Raw genomic sequence first — 6,354 nt, 5'->3', positions numbered from 1 at the left:
GCAGTTCGCATTGGTTGTAGAATTTGGATACTGTAAATGATTGCGTGGATGAAAAACTTTTTTCGAGTGAAAATTGTCGACGGTTCACCAGCTTGAAGTCTCTTTTTTTAAGTTGTATTCACTATCTGCCAAACTGCTGCTTGTTAGGAAGTGAACTGACTTCACTGCCACCATACAGCATTCGACTCAAATTTTCACTTGCTAATTGAACCAAAAAAATCTTCCTGTCTGCGACTTGTATCTTGACATTTTTTGAAAACTGTCTTGTGTTTCAAGGCACTACTGTTATATACATATATTATTAGCTGTTTGAATTTCAAGGAATTATTATTATTATTATTATGATTATTATAATTACTATGGGGGGTGAAATACTAACTTGTTGCGCGCATATTATCGTATTTACGGTAACCAAAGGAATGTGTCACACTAGTGTAGAGCCGTAATGATGTCAACTTGTTATTTACTTTCCAAATCTGAATGACTGGGCAAGGCGAAAGGAGAATTAATCAAGCGCTGGGTTGACCAGGCAGGCGAAAAAGAGGAGCCGCGCGCATGGGGGAGGGGAACTTCGCCTCGAGGCCCGCTAACATGCTCCACTGTACTGTGTAGCTCGTGACACTGTAGCATTACAATCCAACCCAATATAAACGGCCACATTCTTCACTTTGGTCTATTTTACGTGTGTGAAGCATCGAGCCCTCATATGCGTGAGTGTCTTTGTGGTGAAGTAAGCAGCCGCATCGGAAGCTTGGGGTTTGTTTAATAAAAACACAAGACGGCCGAACATGGCCGCTGTGTGAGATACGAGGTCTAAAATGGCAGACAGACGTAATTAATGAGTTTATTCGCCTGTATATGTGCGTTCAGTATCCAGGTTTAAGGTCAGTTCGAAGCAAGCTCCCATCCCCCACCTCTCTCTCTCTCTCTTGCTCTCTCTCTCTCTTGTTGTATTTGAAGGTCTCTCCACTGGCGTTGAGCGCTTGCTTGCTGCTGTCTCTTTTCGCGTCCCCCCCGCCCCTTCCCCCTTGTCCTCAGTGAACGGCGAACTCCTCCGTAGTAGCCCGCAGTGGCGACACGCTAACTCGCCTTTTATTATTATTTTTTTCTTTACGCCCCCCTCCCCCACCACCGGGGACGTAGCCGATTTGCCCCCTTCCCACCCCCACCCCGAAAAAGAAAAATACACCAGCGGTCGGAATTTGAAATATGACGCTGAGTAAAATGGGAGGAAAGTCGTCGCTAGCTTGTTGAAGTTGGAGAATCTCCTTGTGGAAGAGGAAGAGGCGGCGGCGGCGGACACCACGAGTTCACTCTCGTCATTTCTAAAGGTACGCTCTCAAGTCGCTATGTAAAACCAAACAAAAAAATGAAACGTGGGATCCCCTTTATTGTTGTTGTGAGGAACAAACGAGTGCTTATGGCGCTGAATGTGCGTGTGGGGGGGGGGGGGGGGGTGCTACCGGCTCATATCCCCATTGACTCCACACGTGTGTTGAAATTTCTTCCTGTCCCCCTTTAATTCCCCTGATTTCCCAAATGTATTAGCTCCGTATGCCTCTGTTTATAACTGCGTACCCAATGGAATGTTTACACTCTTCCCTGATCCACGCTGTAACCACAAAAACAAGTTTCAAGATGCGTTTTGGTCATTCTGACAAAGGGTAACAGTCAGTACGTTAGCTTAAAAACACAATACTACACCTACTCGTATTCATCTATTGTTACTTCCCTTTGCTCTCCTATAATTTTGCAACATGGTAAATATTTATATTGCAATGCAGATTTGGGAGACAGTTGAGTGGGGGAGGGGAAGACCATTCAACTGTACTATAGATTGCTTCTCAGTTTCCAAGAAACCGTTCATGTTACTGTACATACATCTAATGTTACCCCTCCCAAATGACTGGGTGTAAACGCACCAGTGAGTTCAGTTCAAACAAAATGAACCCAGCAATGTGCGATTCTACGTATGAAACAATCGCGCCAATACGTCAAACTGAAGCCATTCAGATCCTATTATTTAACGTAAAACTGATCTTATTGTAATCCATATATCATAGTTACAAGATCACATATTTGCAGATGGAGTCAGTCCCTTCCGAAGGTCAAAACAGGGCAAGTGATATCACATAATCAAGCCAAATGATTCAGTTGTAATGGATAAGTCTTATTGGACCTGTGACTTATACATCTTATTTTAAAAGTCACAAACAGTTGATATAGTCCACCTTACCCAAAGCCTTCTGCTACAAATCTTGGACAACTTAAAAAAGTGCAATTATAAGAGAGGAAATGGCGTGAATCCAATTCAAACCGCTTTCCTACTTAAGCAGCTTGTTGGCCAGCTTTCTCACCAAAATTGAGCATTTGCTGTGAACCCTTAATTGTGGTCATTTTAAGAAACTGTTTTAGTGCCGGCCATTAAAAGAACAATAGTGTTTTATGACTACCTTGCAACTACTCTAATGTTCCCATTTAATATGTTAGTGTGTACATTGAATGTCATTAATGCCTCTCATTGAGGGGTAGATGAGTTAGTCAGATTTTCGTTGGCGTAGTATCTTCAGCTTGTGTCATCTCCCGAAAGTCATAGGCTTTGAATTGTTGTTTAATTATTTATTTTTTCCTGTGGACACTTAAATTTTGTACAGTTACACCAATGTCAAATACCTGAGCTGTGAGAAGTTAACACCTTATTTCCATAACATGCTCTAGAAACAAACTGAAGACCTCACCTGATGGATTATAGCCACTCGTAATTTGGCCAAGACGTTCAAATCTGGTGGGGGACTGTGCGGCAATCCACAGCAGCAAATTCATTGGTTGATTTTAAAGGACTCCATGTTGAAATCACCATTATATCCTGTACAAAAGTAGGGCAAGGAAGTCCAGAGAAAGCCAGTGATGACCCTCTGCTGTTGTAATGCCTGTATCAAGCTGTCCAAATATTTTTGTTGCAATAATTACTTATGATAGGCCATTGGGGGGGGGGGGCTATTCTCTCCCTCCAAAAGGGACATGCAGTGCGCATGGGCCTACGGCCAACTGACAGACTCGGCGGTTACTCTGAAATAACGTCCTTACAAGTACTGGTCAGTGCAAGGCTATAATTATTATTTATTTACGCTTATTTTAGAGTTAGTGCGGTTGTGTTTATAGTCTTGGGCTTGTCTGGTACCTGGAGTAGATACTGTGAGGATGAAATGTAAATAAAAAGTTGCAATAAAGAGTGATTGCGGTTGGTGGAATTGAGCGATCCAGGGTTTGCGGTGTCGTATCCAGAAGGTTGGAAGGTGGCTTCTGTTTTGGGATCAAATGCTCCTTCCTCATTGCAACTTTAGAAAAACAAATATTGACATTTCTGAAACAGGTTTTAGTTGTTAATCATGTCAGTCTTGTCGCTGTCGGGTGGAAACGTCTGTCCAAATATGGTAAAATTTTATGATTATGATGATGATTATTATTATCATATTTATTTTTAGATTAAACCAAATTAAAATGTTGAAACAAGCTTAAAGACACATTTATTAATCTCTTGGACAGCGCAACTGTCTGAGAAGTACTAAATACTGTAACTCCACCTCTTCTTGACTTCACGGGAGCCTTGTGGCATGAAGTCGCCTCAAGACTGAAAAAATCATAACCATCAACACTAGCCTGCAATGGTTAATAAAATAATTTGATTACGAAACAATTTCAGAGCAAATTCTCTGCCTCAATGCTTTGTAGGGATACATTTTCCATGTCGACAAATCATGTCCGCATCACTCCGTGTCGAAATAAGTTGTCGGGTGGTGGCGAGTCAGGAGGAAAGAAACGTTGAAAGACAGAAGGACCAAAGTTTTGAGATCATTTCACACATAACAGGAACGTAAGCGCGACGTGTACCATAACAGTACGTCTACGATGGCCAAAGAAAGTAACGATCAACATAATAACATTGCCTCCTCTCACTTGTTAAATAATTTTAATGCCTCCGCAACGGGACAAAGCTACCGTGGCACTTTCCATCCATCACTTTCTTGAATAAACTGTAAGAGAACCATCAAATAAGAACATTTCCGCATGAGCTTCCATGACCACAACTCATGCCGAATCACTCGACATGCTGACTGGCTACCGCGTTAGCTAGTTAGCATCCATCCAACTCCACACTCATGAACTGACAGCCAACAGGATAGCTCTTGTCTTTTAATGCCAAACACATTCAGTCACAGATACTACTGTACAATATAATGGGAGAATGGTCACCCCAACTTGAAAAAAAAAATAATACCTGGACCTCACATACACGTAATTGTTTATCAATGCAAAATCATTTTTCGGTCAGATAATTCGATTATTCATTGGGTCAATTGGTAGAACACTCGAGTCTCAAAATATTCGATAACTGCAGCCAGTTTACGGCATTCTTTTGTCTATGACATACTTGCGCATACTCGCGCCGGTGATCGGTGGTTGTGTTATTACTTTGGCCGCTACAGTAAATGCTATCTTGGGTGACCAGTTGAACAGCTGTAGACAAGTCAATACACTGACTAGATACGCCAACTTCTTTGCTTCAATTTCTCCAAGCCTTCTCCTTTTTGGCTCAATCCCAGCTATTTTTGGAAGCTGGCTGTGTTATATATCTCTCGGTCCCGCAAATGCCAATGATTATTGTTTTCTATGTTGTTCCCAATTCTTTGTTTCAGCACGCCGTGTGTGTCTGTCTGTGGTTGTGCTGATGTGACGTAGCAAATACATTTTTTGATACCGGTTGGCTGTTGGTGACACGAAGCTGCGGACAAAAAAAAATTCACATTTGCAAACGGTGGCGAAATGGGCAAAGAGGCAACATTTTTGCTTCATCCGCGCCGTTTGGCACGCATCCGTGCCTGACGGCGTGGATTGCATAGTCTGTTAATGGAAACGCACCGCCAAAAATGCTCAGCTCATGTTTGGTCTGACCGCAGCATCAAATGAAAAGAAAAAAAACCCCCAAAACACTCATGAGCAAGGATATTTGTTTTCATGCTACCACTGTTCGAAAAAAACTAAAAAAAAAAAATCCCTTTCTGATGTGACACATTTTGAAATGTTTGCCTTTTCAGTCAGAGCAGTGGAATGATACAAGGTAAGACATGCAGGATATGGAAAATTTGCGGGTTAGGAACGAATTGAGAGATCTGAAGTGTACAGTAACTAGGGCAAAGGCTTGGTGTGTGTGTTTTTTTTCCAACATGTAATTAACAGGATCTGTAGCGTATTCGGAGTTTTGTATGAAGCCACTAGATGTATTTCTGGGATCTGCATTTCGAAAAAAAGCCCGATATGATCACAGTGGCCTAACTTAGCAGTTAGAGGTTGTTTGATGGTGAGATGAGACAGTAACACTGTGGTCACTAGTCCTACGACATACATTCTTCGTGTTGTGTTTGAATTGTAACACCAGGAAAAAAACGCCACTTTCCTTTGTCATTGTTTGAAGACATTTTGATAACCTCTCCATAACCTCCTCAAAATACCCAATCAGGCAGTTCATTTAAAGCACGCGCGTGTGTGTGTGTGTGTGTGTGTGTGTGTGTGTGTGTGTGTGTGTGTGTGTGTGCGTGGATGCGTGTTTTGTGTTGTAAAATAGCCAAGGCTCATTGAAGCTGTTCTTCGTGTTGGCACCGCACGCCGCAGGGACATTTTACCTTATATCACCGGTGCAACAGCTGCATGACGATGACTGAACTAAAGTCCCAAAGAGAACTGGCCCAAGGGCAGGGCCCTTGAAGGACTCCACACCGGAGAGCTGAGTCATAATTACTGAAACAATCACTTAAATATGTATTAGCAAAGTAGGAATTGAACCAGTTATGAGCTGAATCAGAGATGCCAAGACAGTTATGCAAGCTATTAAGTAAATTGGCATGGTTGATGGCTTGAGAGGCAGCAGTTAAATGGAGTGGTAGAATGCACTAGAGTTGCTGCTAATGGAGAGAAGGCTTGGATGCAAGATGAGGAAATATTTGAGGGTGCAGCAATTCACCCCCCTCTCTCTCCCTCTCACACACACAATAAGTGACAATCCGCCAAGAAGAATTCCCTATTTAAATACACGCTAAGCATGTTTTCCTAACACTTGCACTAGTGGAGGGTCTTTAAAACTGTTTTAAACAATACAGACACATTTAAACAATATACAGTCAAACCTCGGTTTTCGAACGTCTCTGTTCTCGACCAAATCGGTTTTCGACCAAAAATTTCGAGGTTTTTATGCCTCGGATCACGACGAAAATCGGTTCTCGACCAAACTGAGCGCACTTGAATGCGCCCCTTGACTCTTCTCGCCTTCCTTACATGAGGAAGTGACACTTCCTCGGT

The 6,354-nt window shown here is 42.3% G+C and overlaps 1 protein-coding gene across 1 annotated transcript in view; it reads left to right on the top strand.

The window, feature by feature from the left end:
- The first annotated feature begins 991 nt into the window (after nucleotides 1-991).
- Nucleotides 992-6,354, top strand: part of tbl1x (transducin beta like 1 X-linked) — a 27,874-nt gene continuing 22,511 nt past the window's right edge. Inside the window, exon 1 of the mRNA XM_086123648.1 lies at nucleotides 992-1,331. The gene's annotated coding sequence lies outside the window, so the exon portion shown is untranslated. The remainder of the gene's footprint in view (nucleotides 1,332-6,354) is intronic.

Source organism: Hippocampus guttulatus, chromosome 11 (assembly GCF_054856545.1).
Source record: "Hippocampus guttulatus isolate MCC_2025c chromosome 11, RoL_Hgut_1.0, whole genome shotgun sequence".
Taxonomy (NCBI): domain Eukaryota; kingdom Metazoa; phylum Chordata; class Actinopteri; order Syngnathiformes; family Syngnathidae; genus Hippocampus; species Hippocampus guttulatus.
This window is presented reverse-complemented; position numbering and strand designations above follow the sequence as displayed.